The sequence below is a fragment of the Hyla sarda genome, unplaced genomic scaffold (assembly GCF_029499605.1).
Source record: "Hyla sarda isolate aHylSar1 unplaced genomic scaffold, aHylSar1.hap1 scaffold_1796, whole genome shotgun sequence".
Classification (NCBI taxonomy): domain Eukaryota; kingdom Metazoa; phylum Chordata; class Amphibia; order Anura; family Hylidae; genus Hyla; species Hyla sarda.
The window spans coordinates 25,314-39,066 of record NW_026608441.1 but is presented as its reverse complement, the minus strand read 5'-3'; the positions used below and the strand labels follow the sequence as shown (position 1 = coordinate 39,066).

The 13,753-nt window shown below is 44.8% G+C and overlaps 1 long non-coding RNA gene across 2 annotated transcripts in view; it reads left to right on the top strand.

Annotated features, from left to right (window-relative positions):
• Positions 1 to 7,345, top strand: part of LOC130313954 (uncharacterized) — a 31,482-nt gene extending 24,137 nt beyond the window's left edge. For both annotated transcript variants that reach the window (XR_008861753.1, XR_008861752.1), the window contains 2 exons: positions 2,421 to 2,584; positions 7,142 to 7,345. This is a non-coding gene — a long non-coding RNA (uncharacterized LOC130313954). The remainder of the gene's footprint in view (positions 1 to 2,420; positions 2,585 to 7,141) is intronic.
• Positions 7,346 to 13,753: the final 6,408 nt, after the last annotated feature.

Below are 13,753 nucleotides of genomic sequence, written 5' to 3'. Positions count from 1 at the left end.
TTTTCCGTTTTTGCATTTTCGTTTTTTGCTCCTTGCCTTTAAAAAATCATAACTCTTTCAATTTTGCACCTAAAAATCCATATGATGCTTATTTTTTGGGCCACAAATTCTACTTTGTAATGACGTCAGTCATTTTGCCCAAAAATCTACGGTGAAACGGAAAATAAATCATTGTGCGACAAAATTGAAAAAAAAATGCCATTTTGTAACTTTTGGGGGCTTCCGTTTCTACGTAGTACATTTTTCTGTAAAAATGACACCTTATCTTTATTCTGTAGGTCCATACGATTAAAGTGACACCCTACTTATATAGGTTTGATTTTGTCGTACTTCTGGAAAAAATCATAACTACATGCAGGAAAATTAATACGTTTAAAATTGTCATCTTCTGACCCCTATAACTTTTTTATTTTTCCGTGTATGGGGCGGTATGAGGGCAAATTTTTTACGCCGTGATCTGAAGTTTTTAACGGTACCATATTTGCATTGATAGGACTTATTGATCGCTTAACTTTTGCTATTCGTGACGCCAGGGTGAGGGCTCCTCAGTAATGCTTTTCCTATTGCCTCGCTTACCAAAAGCGAGGGAGGTAGAGAATAATAGAATGTCCACAACTGGAGAGTTTTCTGAAAACAAGTATAACTTTTACTGAAGGTTTTCTGCAAGCTTCAATAACGGAACAGTCTCAATGCATACAAGTGCTTTCTTTGGAGATTGACAAAGGTTGGGACTTTAGCAATTTAGAGTCTTTAAGTATTATGCGCTGTTCCCCTGGATTTAGGGGATTAATTGCAGTCCAGTAGTCATGCTAGCTTTAGCGGGGGTAGATTAGAACTCACGGTTTTAGTTCTGCTGAGGCCGGTAGGTTTTTGAGGCCTAGCATGTCTTTGAAAGTTGCGTAGATCCGTCCTGCTTGTCTGGCATCCATGATAGCAGCAACCCAAGAAAGCGATAATTGGCTACAGCTCCCTTATATGGGCAGGGGCTAGACTAGTGCTAATTGGTCCATTACTGATGTCAATCACCATTACAAAGATCTATGGGTAACACGTAACCCAAGGACCTCCTAAGGTCCTCCAACAAACCATAGAGGAGATTTTCATGGTCACATGACCGAAGGTCCTGCGACGCTAAACAAGGTAAGTACTATACATTATTCTATTTATACTATTACGAAATATATATACATATATTAACATTAGATAATTAGACTTAAGAAGAGGCGACTAGGGGCTGTCCCACCTGAGGGACCCTACCTGAGCGTAGTTACTCTGACTTTGGGGACCTCTACACTAGGTACGGTATGTAATACGGTACCGGGCCACCACATATGCCCAGTGGTAAGTATGGTCAATATGGTCGGAATCTTTTTTGCAATACATGGGTCATCTTATGGGGTAGGCGCTGTCTGTCTTAGGTCACTTACACAACAGGTAATTACACCAAAGTGTCCCACCCTGACCAGAGGGGCGACTGACCTGATCTCACACATTGCAGACCCCAATGATGCTGAGTCCAGGTCAGTAAAGCTGCAGTCAAGACGGGACACTTGGCCATAATACACACGTGTGAATCTGTATTGATGTATTTGTTGTGTGACTGATCCATAGAAATCTCATGCAGGGATCGTATACAGACATCTCTATGTGTTTCTGCTTCGGAAAGTCTATGATAGTTTGACCTTCGGCTGGTCACACTCAGAAGGACGACTTCTCATTCATGGTCGGACAGTGAAATGAGACATAAGTTTAAATTTATCAGCATTTCTGATCCATCCATTTACCTGCTTTATTATTTATACGTCTGTCTAAGCAATATAGACCTCACTTCCTGTAGGTGACTTTTCTGCCCAACTTTGGTGTTTGTGATGGTTTCCAATAATGTTTTTAATGTTTTATTCAGAAAACTTGTATAAATATATTAATAAATTGCCCCATTGAGGTCTTCAGTACTAAGGTCGGGGCTGCACGGCTGTAATAAAGTAAAATGTAAAGAAGGGGACAGTCAAGACACAAATTATTTTAGTCACATGACTTAGATAGGATTTGCTGTTTCTGTGACCAAAGTCATTGTGTAGCCCTATCCTAATACCAGGGCATGGCTGTGTGCATGATTGTATTCACCTGTATGTAACAGGAGTGGCTGAAACACCTGAACAATGAGGAGGGGGTTCACATACTTTTGGTCATAGAGAATAGATCAGTAGTCGGTTAGAGATGAGCAGAACAGGGGATATATCTCTATAAACAAGAACATTCACTAGAAGCAGCGGAAAGTTTGTAGATTGTGAGGAATAGACATAAAGGAATATTCCACAATGTCACAACCTTCCCTTATATACAGAGTATTACGTGTTGTAATGATAGAAAACAAGAGCTTCTCCTCTATTATTTAAATAAAATCCTTATTCCTTTAACAGGGAGAACGTGTGGGTCATTTATTGAATGGAGGCGATGATGGTCCCCTAAATGGTGTTTTTGGAGGCCTCGATGATCAACTTGTTGGTGGTTTCCATGCAGGAGGCAATGGTGGTCTTGGTCTTCGTCGCAGATACTAGGGCAAACAAAACTTCACATAGTTTTGGTGAGTATTAAACAAATGCTGCAATTTAGCTCCTTAACCTCTTAAGGACGCAGGGCGTATGGATACGCCCTGCATCCCGAGTCCTTAAGGACGCAGGGCGTATCCATACGCCCGTGGGAATTCCGGTCCCCACCGCTAGCCAGTTGGGGACCGGAGCCGGATGCCTGCTGAAATCGTTCAGCAGGCATCCCGGCATATCGCCCAGGGGGGTCATTATGTCCCCCCATGTCGGCGATCGCCGCAGATCGCTGGACAATTCAGTCCAGCGATCTGCGGCGATTCCGGGTCAATCGGGTCTCCAGTGACCCGGTGACCCGGAATTACTGGCTGTTCGGGGCCGTCTCTGACGGCCCCGAACAGCCAGAGCCTGCAGGGGTGAGGTGGCACTGGTGCCACCTCACGATCGCCCTGATTCGTCAGCCGGATTACCGGCCGACCAATCAGGGCGCCTGCTGCGGGTGTCACTCCCGCACCCGCTCCGCCCCTCTTCCGGAGGGCGTGAGCGGGTGTGGGAAGACGACCCCGGGTGCTGGGGACCCCGATCCCCGGCGTCAATGTTGGGATCGGGGCCCCAGGAGCGACGGCGGCGGCGAGGGACAGTCCTGTGATGAAACAGCAGCAGGAGGTGAGTGACAGCCTCCTGCTGTTGCTTAGCAACAGCTCCCAGCATGCAAAAAGGGCATGCTGGGAGCTGTAGTTATGCAACAGCAGGAGGCAGACCCCCACAACTCCCAGCATTCCCTTATGGGCATGCTGGGACTTATGGTTTTGCAACAGCTGGAGGCACATTTTTTCTATGGAAAAGTGTACCTTCAGCTGTTGTATAACTACAACTCCCAGCTTGCACAAACAGCTAAAGTGCATGCTGGGAGTTGTAGTGGTGCATCTGCTGGTTGCATAACTACAACTCCCAGCATGCCCGTTGGCTGTCGGTGACTGCTGAGAGTTGTAGTTTTGCAACAGCTGAAGGCACACTGGTTGTGAAACTTAGAGTTTTTTTTTTTTACCTAACTCAGTGTTTCACGACCGGTGTGCCTTCAGCTGTTGCAAACTACAACTCCCAGCAGTCACCTTACACCATGCACCGTACATGCTGGGAGTTGTAGTTTTGCAACAGCTGGAGGCACACTGGTTTTGAAACACTGAGTAAGGTCACAAATTCCGTGATACATAACCAGTGTGCCTACAGCTGTTGCATAACTAAAACTCTCAGCATGTACAGTCTGTCAGCGCATGCTGGGAGTTGTAGTTTTGCAACAGCTGGATGTCCCCCCCAATGTGAATGTACAGGGTACACTCACATGGGCGGAGGCTTACAGTAAGTATCGGGCTGCAAGTTTGAGCTGCAGCAAATTTTCTGCAACAGCTCAAACTGCCAGCGAGAAACTACTGTGAACCCCCGCCCGTGCGACTGTACCCTAAAAACACTACACTACCACAAAAAATAAAATAAAAAGTAAAAAAACACTACATATACACATACCCCTACACAGCCCCCCTCCCCTCCCCAATAAAAATGAAAAACGTCTGGTACGCCACAGTTTCCAAAACGGAGCCTCCAGCTGTTGCAAAACAACAACTCCCAGTATTGTCGGACAGCCGTTGACTGTCCAGGCATGCTGGGAGTTTTGCAACAGCTGGAGGCACCCTGTTTGGGAATTACTGGCGTAGAATACCCCTATGTCCACCCCTATGCAATCCCTAATTTAGGCCTCAAATGCGCATGGCGCTCTCACTTTGGAGCCCTGTCGTATTTCAAGGCAACAGTTTAGGGTCACATATGGGGTATCGCCGTACTCGGGAGAAATTGGGCTTCAAATTTTGGGGGGTATTTTCTGCTTTTACCCTTTTTAAAAATGTAAAGTTTTTGGGAAAAGAAGCATTTTAGGTAAATTTTTTTAATTTTTTTTTACATATGCAATAGTCGTGAAACGCCTGTGGGGTATTAAGGTTCACTTAATCCCTTGTTACATTCCCCGAGGGCTCTAGTTTCCAAAATGGTATGCCATGTGGGCTTTTTTGCGGTCCTGGCACCATAGGGGCTTCCTAAATGCGGCATGCCCCCAGAGCAAAATTTGCTTTCAAAAAGCCAAATGTGACTCCTTCTCTTCTGAGACCTGTAGTGCGCCAGCAGAGCACTTTTCACCCCCATATGGGGTGTTTTCTGAATCGGGAGAAATTGGGCTTCAAATTTTGGGGGGTATTTTCTGCTTTAACCCTTTGTATAAATGTAAATTTTTTGGGAAACCAAGCATTTTAGGTAAAATTTTTTATTTTTTTTTACATATGCAAAAGTCGTGAAACACCTGTAGGGTATTAAGGTTCACTTTACCCCTTGTTACGTTCCCTGAGGGGTCTAGTTTCAAAAATGGTATGCCATGTGTTTTTTTTTTGCTGTCCTGGCACCATAGGGGCTTCCTAAATGCGGCATGCCCCCAGAGCAAAATTTCCTTCAAAAAAGCCAAATGTGACTCCTTCTCTTCTGAGACCTGTAGTGCGCCAGCAGAGCATTTTTCACCCCCATATGGGGTGTTTTCTGAATCGGGAGAAATTGGGCTTCAAATTTTGGGGGGTATTTTCTGCTATTACCCTTTTTAAAAATGTAAAACTTTAGGGAAACCAAGCATTTTAGGTAAAATTTATATATTTTTTTTACATATGCAAAAGTCGTGAATCACCTGTGGGGTATTAAGGTTCACATTACCCCTTGTTACGTTCCCCGAGGGGTCTAGTTTCCAAAATGGTATGCCATGTGGGGGTTTTTGCTGTTCTGGCACCATAGGGGCTTCCTAAAGGTGACATGCCCCCCAAAAACCATTTGACGCTCCTTCCCTTCTGAGCCCTCTACTGCGCCCGCCGAACACTTTACATAGACATATGAGGTATGTGCTTACTCTAGAGAAATTGGGTTTCAAATACAAGTAACATTTTTCTCCTTTTTACCCCTTGCAAAAATTAAAAAATTGGGTCTACAAGAACATGCGAGTGTAAAAAATGAAGATTGTGAATTTTCTCCTTCACTTTGCTGCTATTCCTGTGAACCCCGTAAAGGGTTAAAACGCTTACTGAATGTCATTTTGAATACTTTCGGGGGTGCAGTTTTTATAATGGGGTCATTTATGGGGTATTTCTAATATGAAGACCCTTCAAATCCACTTCAAACCTTAACTGGTCCCTGAAAAAAAGAGAGTTTCAAAATTTTGTGAAAAATTGGAAAATTGCTGCGGAACTTTGAAGCCCTCTGGTGTCTTCCAAAAGTAAAAACTCATCAATTTTATGATGCAAATATAAAGTAGACATATTGTATATGTGAATAAAAAAAAATTATTTGGAATATCCATTTTCCTTACAAGCAGAGAGCTTCAAAGTTAGAAAAATGCAAAATTTTCAAATTTTTCATCAAATTTTGGGATTTTTCACCAAGAAAGGATGCAAGTTACCCAAAAATTTTACCACTACGTTAAAGTAGAATATGTCACGAAAAAACAATCTCGGAATCAGAATGATAACTAAAAGCATTATTAATGTTTAAAGTGACAGTGGTCAGATTTGCAAAAATGGCCGAGTCCTTAAGGTGAAAAAGGGCTCAGTCCTTAAGGGGTTAAATAATTCCTCCATAAAACAGCAAGGAACATCTGCGCCAGGAGAAAAAATGTGTAAAGAATTTACTGTGTTAGGGAATTGTTCAGATTATTGTCACTTATATTTCCCTCCTGACTGAAAATCAAAACACAAATCGTCTCCATTCAGTAAGGCGGATGTTGTCCTGTATTCATGGGGCATTTTCCCAAGGAATTCCCATAGAATAAGTGATTTGTCTCTTATTCCACCATATTGGAATTGATGCCACAGTATTTTTATATCGATGAAATATTCAAGAACATTATCACTTTCTTCCAGTGTTCATTAAAAAACAATAGTATATGGCTCCATTCACACTGTGTCTTGTAGTGTCCATTAGAGGTATATGTAGGGTGATCCTGACATGTATACCTCGCAATGTCTCTCTGTGTACATTTTCTGCTGTATACCTGTTTATAGGGAAACACAGTAGACTGCACTATTCCATACAGCTATAAACCCAACATATACCGGCCCCCGGAGGTCAGGAGGACACTATTTTGGCCTCTATCAAGTGAATAGGAGTCTATGCGGCTAAGAGGCTATCCAGGAATCGGAAAAAAGAGCTAATTTCTTTCAAAGACCGCTCCCCATCTGTCTCCAGTTTGGGTGCGGTTCTGCAGCACAGTTCCATTAAAGTGAATGGAGCCAAGTTGTAATACCACACACAGCCTGGAGACAGACAGGGAGTGGTCTTTGAAAGAAAAAAGGGCTGTTTTTTGATTCCTGGAAAACCCCTTTAACATTTTTTGCTGAGAACGTTCCAGGCACTTACAGCAAACACACAGGAGAAGCGCAGTGTGAATAGAGCCGGAGGTGAAATCTCTGTATTCTGAATCTGTTCCCGGTGACTTTGTCATCAGCTTCAGCTTTGTACATGACTCCGGACTCCATGTTATCTCTATAATCCAACATCTGCTCCTTTATATTCTACAGGAACTCAGGATCCCAACACAGATGAGTCCGACACCGAACAAATGGATCACATGACGATTTTCTGAAAATTCTCTCAATCGTCTCTTTACAGATTTCTCTAATTCTTTATCGTTGATTGTTACCAAATTTTCTCTCTTCTAATCAAATCTTATATCAGAAAATTAATTTTCTTCTAATCAAACTTTAAATCAATAAATTTCCTGCATATTGACTTGTGTGTCGAGTGGTTTAATGATCATTCAGTATTAGGACATATGGGCGTCATAGAGGGTCCATGTATTACACTGCGGGGGGAACTCCGGGGGGTTGGTTCTCATTGGGGAGATCCGGTTGGTATATGGAGTCTCACAGACAACGCTCCATGGGGAAAAAAGATGAGAATTTGGTCTCCTCCAGAAGGAAGAAAACGGTCTAATGTTACCCGGTTCAGGGGCAGATCCAGGGTCTAGTCTCGGGAGGGGCATTATTAGAGTATTTTGTGTTGGCGGACAGAAAAAAAGGTGTTGCTTAGGTTACTTACAATATTATTAAATGTATCATACAGTCCTAACCTTGTTTAAGACTCATAGACCATGTTCACATGCCAGAATTTCCAATGCGGAATTTGGCACGGACATTCCGCTGTATTTAACAGGATTTTGCTGCGCTGTGCTCACGGCAGAATATCCATGCCAGATGTTTCCAGCATGGAAATTCCGTTTTCTGTATCCGCAGAAAGAATGAACACATTCATTCTTTCCGCAGACACCGCATGGAATGCTTAGCTATCTAGGAGACGGCTGTCCGCACAGAGATTTTCCCTGCGGACAGGTAGGATATGATTAAACAGATAAATCAATATTACAAAGATCATAAGACATTTTAAGCAGTTTACATATAATATATTAGAATATTTACATAAACAGGACGACACATAGGACACATGGTCACACATTTAGTGGGAGATTTATCAAAACCTGTCCAGAGGAAAAGTTTACCAGTTGCCCATAGCAACCAATCAGATCACTGCTTTCACTTTTCAGAGGCCCTTCTAAAAATGAAAGCAGCGATCTGATTGGTTGCTATGGGCAACTCAGCAACTTTTCCTCTATACAGGTTTTGATAAATCTCCCCCTTAGACTGGAAGAAAGGAGTTTTTTTTCTAAAGTAAAGGAAAGGGGTTTTTACACTAAGAACAACAAGGATGTGGAATCCTCTGCCTGCAGATGCAGTTTTATTAGAGTCTGTACAGACATGGAAACAACAACTGGATGAATATTTGCAAAAACATAACATGAAGGCCCTGATTTGTTTAGCATGTTGTGATGCCCGCGCTGTAGCATGTTGCGATGCACGCGGTGTAAGATGTTGCAGAAAATTATTTCCAGTATAATAATTAAAGAAGTTTTTACCATTTAAAACTACAGCTCCCAGTATGACTTTAACCTCTTAAGGACGCAGGGCGTACCTGTACGCCCTGCGCCTGGTATATAATGCTGGGTCACGCCGTGACCCTGCGTCATACCGGGTCGGTCCCAGTGGCTAATCACAGCTGGGACCCTGGGCTAATAGCATGCAGCACCGATAATTGTGCCGTGCGCTATTAACCCTTTAGACACAGCGTTCAAAGTTGATTGCCGTGTCTAAAATGAAAGTGGAAGCTTCCCGGCAGCTCAGTCGGGCTGATCGGGACCATCACGGTGAAATTGCGTGCATCGCGTCCTGAAATCCAGGCTTGAGCAATCGACCGCCGATAACACTGATCTTTGCCGTGCTAATGCACGTCAATGATCTGTGTAGCATATCACTGTGTGCGGTGTAATAGCCACTAGGGGGGGGCTATATAGCGTAATTTTGGTCACTTTTTATATCATGAAAAAATGAATAAAAAGCGATCAAAAAGTCTGATCAATATAAAAATGGTACCGATAAAAACTTCAGATCACGGAGCAAAAATTGAGTCCTTATACCGGCCCATATGCAGAAAAATGTAAAAGTTATAGGGGTCAGAATATGACAATTTTAAATGTAAAAGTTTTCCTGCATGTAGTTATGTTTTTTTTTTTTAGAAATACGACAAAATCAAACCTATATAAGTAGGGGATCATTTTAACCTTATGGACCTACAGAATAAAGAGAAGGTGTCATTTTACCGAAAAATGCACTGCGTAGAAACGGAAGCCCCCAATAGTCACAAAATGTCTTTCTTCAATTTTGTCACACAATGTATTTTTTTTCCGTTTCTGTGGATATTTTGGTAAAATGACTGATGTCACTGAAAAGTAGAATTGGTGGCGCAAAAAATAAGCCATAATATGGAATTTTAGGTGCAAAATTTAAAGTGTTATGATTTTTAGAAGGTGATGAGGAAAAATTGAAAATGCAAAAATGAGAAAACCCTGCGTCCTTAAGGGGTTAAGTATGTGGTAAGGTTATGCTGGGAGTTGTTATTTCACCCATCATTACTGCAGAACTTACAAGTGACTACAGCTCTTATAGGACATAGTGAGGAGAATACACAATGATTAGAGATGAGCGAACTTATGAAAAATTTTATTCGGTCAATTCGCCGAATTTTTCGAACAAATTCGGGTCGATCAGAATTTATTTGTGGTGAATCTACAGCATGAGGAGACCATGATCTGAAGTTTTTATCGGTACCATTTTTATATTGATCAGACTTTTTGATCGCTTTTTATTCATTTTTTCATGATATAAAAAGTGGCTGAATGACACAGCATGGAGGTGTTGGCAGCATGAGGAGACCATATAGTGGATGAATGACACAGCTTGGATGAGGCTGAAGCATGAAGACACCATATAGTGGCTGAATGACACAGCATGGAGGTGTTGGCTGAAGCATGAGGACACCATAGAGTGGCTGAATAGCACAACCAGAAGTTGGCAACAGCATGAGTAGACACTAGGGCTTCACAATCCCTAAGATCAAAAGATGAATTCTGAAATTTAAATAGAAGATTTTGGATAGCGGGTGCTACTATAACAACATTTTCATTCCCAGACCCAGGCCCAGCAGCATCGGTAAACCATATATTGGCTGAATGACACAGCCTGGAGGTGGCTGACGCATGAGAAGACCATATAGTGTCTGAATGGCACAGCCTGGAGTTGGCAGAAGCATGAGGAGACCATTGAAATTTAAGAATTTTAAGTAGAAATTTAAGATTTTTAAATTGAAATTGAGTGTTTTGAAATTGAACTTTTAACTCTCAAGTTTTAGTGTCACGGCACCGGCGTGTGGGTACAAAGGACCAAATCTAACAAGGAGTCACATGTCACATGGCAGCACAATGACAGAGCCTGGAGGTGGCATCAGTAGGAGACCATATAGTGGCTGAATAAGACAGCCTGGAGGTGGCATCAGTATAAGAAGACCATTTAGTGTCTGAATGACTACCTGGAGTTTGTGGCAGCATGGGGAGACCGTATAGTGTCTGAATGGCACAGCCTGAAGTTGGCGGCAGATGAGGAGACAATAGGGCCTCACAATACAAAAGATGAATTTTAACATTTCCATTAAAGATGTATGGTACCTAGTGCTACCATATATACCGTATATACTCGAGTATAAGCCGACCCGAGTATAAGCCGAGACCCCTAATTTCAACCCAAAATCCCAGGAAAAGTTATTGACTCGAGTATAAGCCTAGGGTGGGAAATACCTCATCCCCCCCTGTCATCATCCAGACCCGTCATTAACATCCTCATCATCCCCTTGTCATCATCCCACACATCCCCCCTTCATCATCCCCTTGTCATCATCCCACACATCCCCTTATCATCCCACACATCCCCCCTTCATCATCCCCTTGTCATCATCCCACACATCCCCTTATCATCCCACACATCCCCCCTTCATCATCCCCTTGTCATCATCCCACACATCCCCCCTTCATCATCCCCTTGTCATCATCCCACACATCCCCTTATCCCACACATCCCCCCTTCATCATCCCCTTGTCATCATCCCACACATCCCCTTATCATCCCACACATCCCCCCTTCATCATCCCCTTGTAATCATCCCACACCCCCCCCCCCTTCATCATCCCCACCCCCCTTCATCATCCCCACACCCCCCCCCCCTTCATCATCCTCTTCTCATCATTCGCCCTCAGTGGTCTTCAACCTGCGGACCTCCAGAGGTTTCAAAACTACAACTCCCAGCAAGCCCGGGCAGCCATCGGCTGTCCGGGCTTGCTGGGAGTTGTAGTTTTGAAACCTCCGGAGGTCCGCAGGTTGAAGACCACTGCGGCCTTCAACATGCGGACCTCCAGAGGTTTCAAAACTACAACTCCCAGCAAGCCCGGGCAGCCATCGGCTGTCCGGGCTTGCTGGGAGTTGTAGTTTTGAAACCTCCGGAGGTCCGCAGGTTGAAGACCACTGCGGCCTTCAACATCATCCAGCCCCCTCTCACCCCCTTTAGTTCTGAGTACTCACCTCCGCTCGGCGCTGGTCCGGTCCTGCAGGGCTGTCCGGTAAGGAGGTGGTCCGGTGAGGAGGTGGTCCGGGCTGCTATCTTCACCGGGGAGGCCTCTTCTCCGCGCTTCCGGCCCGGAATAGAGCCGTGGCCTTGACAACGACGTATCTGCGTCGTTGTCAAGGCAACGTGACTATTCTGAGGCCGGGCCCGAAGCGCTTAGAAGAGGCCTCCCCGGTGAAGATAGCAGCCCGGACCACCTCCTCACCGGACCACCTCCTTACCGGACAGCCCTGCAGGACCGGACCAGCGCCGAGCGGAGGTGAGTACTCAGAACTAAAGGGGGTGAGAGGGGGCTGGATGATGTTGAAGGCCGCAGTGGTCTTCAACCTGCGGACCTCCGGAGGTTTCAAAACTACAACTCCCAGCAAGCCCGGACAGCCGATGGCTGCCCTGGCTTGCTGGGAGTTGTAGTTTTGAAACCTTTGGAAGTCCGCAGGTTGAAGACCACTGCGGGTGGGGGAGTTCACTCGAGTATAAGCCGAGGGGGGTGTTTTCAGCACGAAAAATCGTGCTGAAAATTTCGGCTTATACTCGAGTATATACGGTAGGTAATGTCCTAGGCCAAGCAGCATAACTAAGCCATGTAGTTGCTGAATGACACAGACTGGAGCTGGCTGAAGCATCAGTAAACCATATATTGGATGAATGGCACAGCCTGGAGGAGGCTAAAGCATGGGGAGAGCATATAGTGCCTGAATAACTCAGGCTTGAGTTGGCTGAAGCATGAGAAAAGACCATCTAGTGGCTGAATGAGACAGCCTGGAGGTGGTAGCAGCAGCACCAGGAGTCCTGAAAGTGACCCGGTGAGTGGTGCGTTGGGTGGCAATACCAGTACCCGGTGACAAAGGTGGGTGAAAAAAGGTCTGATGCGGAGGAATGTTTGTAAACTGGGGAGCAGTGCCTTAAATCTGTTTGGCACCATCCATATTTGTGAAGTGTTGGTGTGGCACCATGGTCAATCTACTCTGATGCATCAGGCATTGGTGGGTGGAAATCCTGGCTGATCCATGCCTGATTCATCTTCACAAATGTCAGTCTCTACACATTTTTCGTGGACAGACGAGTTCTCCTTGGGGTGACTATGGCCCTCGCCGCACCAAACACCCGCTCTGATGGCACACTACTGGCCCGGCAGGACAGCTTTTCCAGGGAAAACTCTGCTAGTTACGGCCACAAATCAAGTTTGGCTGCCCAGAAGTCCAGCGGATCTTCAACGTGTGTTGGCATGAGCATGTCAAGGTATGCCACCACCTGCTGGTTCAGGTCCTGCTCCAGCTTCACTGTGCGGATGAAGAAATGTACTCATCAGCGACTGTAGACTCTGCCATGGCTGCCACCCCACCCCTCCCCAGCAGCCATGGCAGTGGAAGGGGAGCCCAAGGGGCCCCCCCCCCCTTCAGACCTGGGAGAGGATGGACGATGGCACCAATAGGCATCGGCCAACTGACTACATAGGATGCCTCTGTAGTAGGTCATTTTGTCCTCCCTCTCAATGGGTGGACCCAGCGAGGGTCCAATAAGGTGGAGATCCAGAAGTCACCCCCCCTGCCGAATGGTGACAATTTGGCTGTCACTACGCAAGCAGGTGAGCATGCATCGTGCCATTTGTGCAAGTTACTCGAAGGGACTCTGTAGTGAATATAGGCTGAGGATATCATTTTTAGGAAGATATGGTGCATAATCTCTTGCTCCTAATTGTCTGGGGCCCTGTTTGAAATGCATATGTATCCCCTGGACCTCTGATTGTTTCCCTTTGTCTGCAACCCCCTGCTTGTCTCCATATGTTTGTCACTTTGTATCCTGTTGTCAGTTATTTTACATATCCTTTGACGCCTAGCTGTGAGGAGCCTCAAGACAGCTAGTTTGCTGATTGGGTTAATCGTGCACATCCTGCCAGTTTGGTGCCAACTGGAACAAAAGGTTTACATTTTAAATATAGTGAAATAAGTCCCAGTAGAAATATGTGTTCAGGGTTCCTCTTATTAGCCATCATTATATATATCCCCAAGAATCACAATCCCCAAAAATTAGGCTTTATGTAGACCCCAAACATGACCCCATTGTACCCCTGGATTAATCTGTATGTATCCCTAAGCTGTATGTACCCTATACCTATGTATAACCCTATT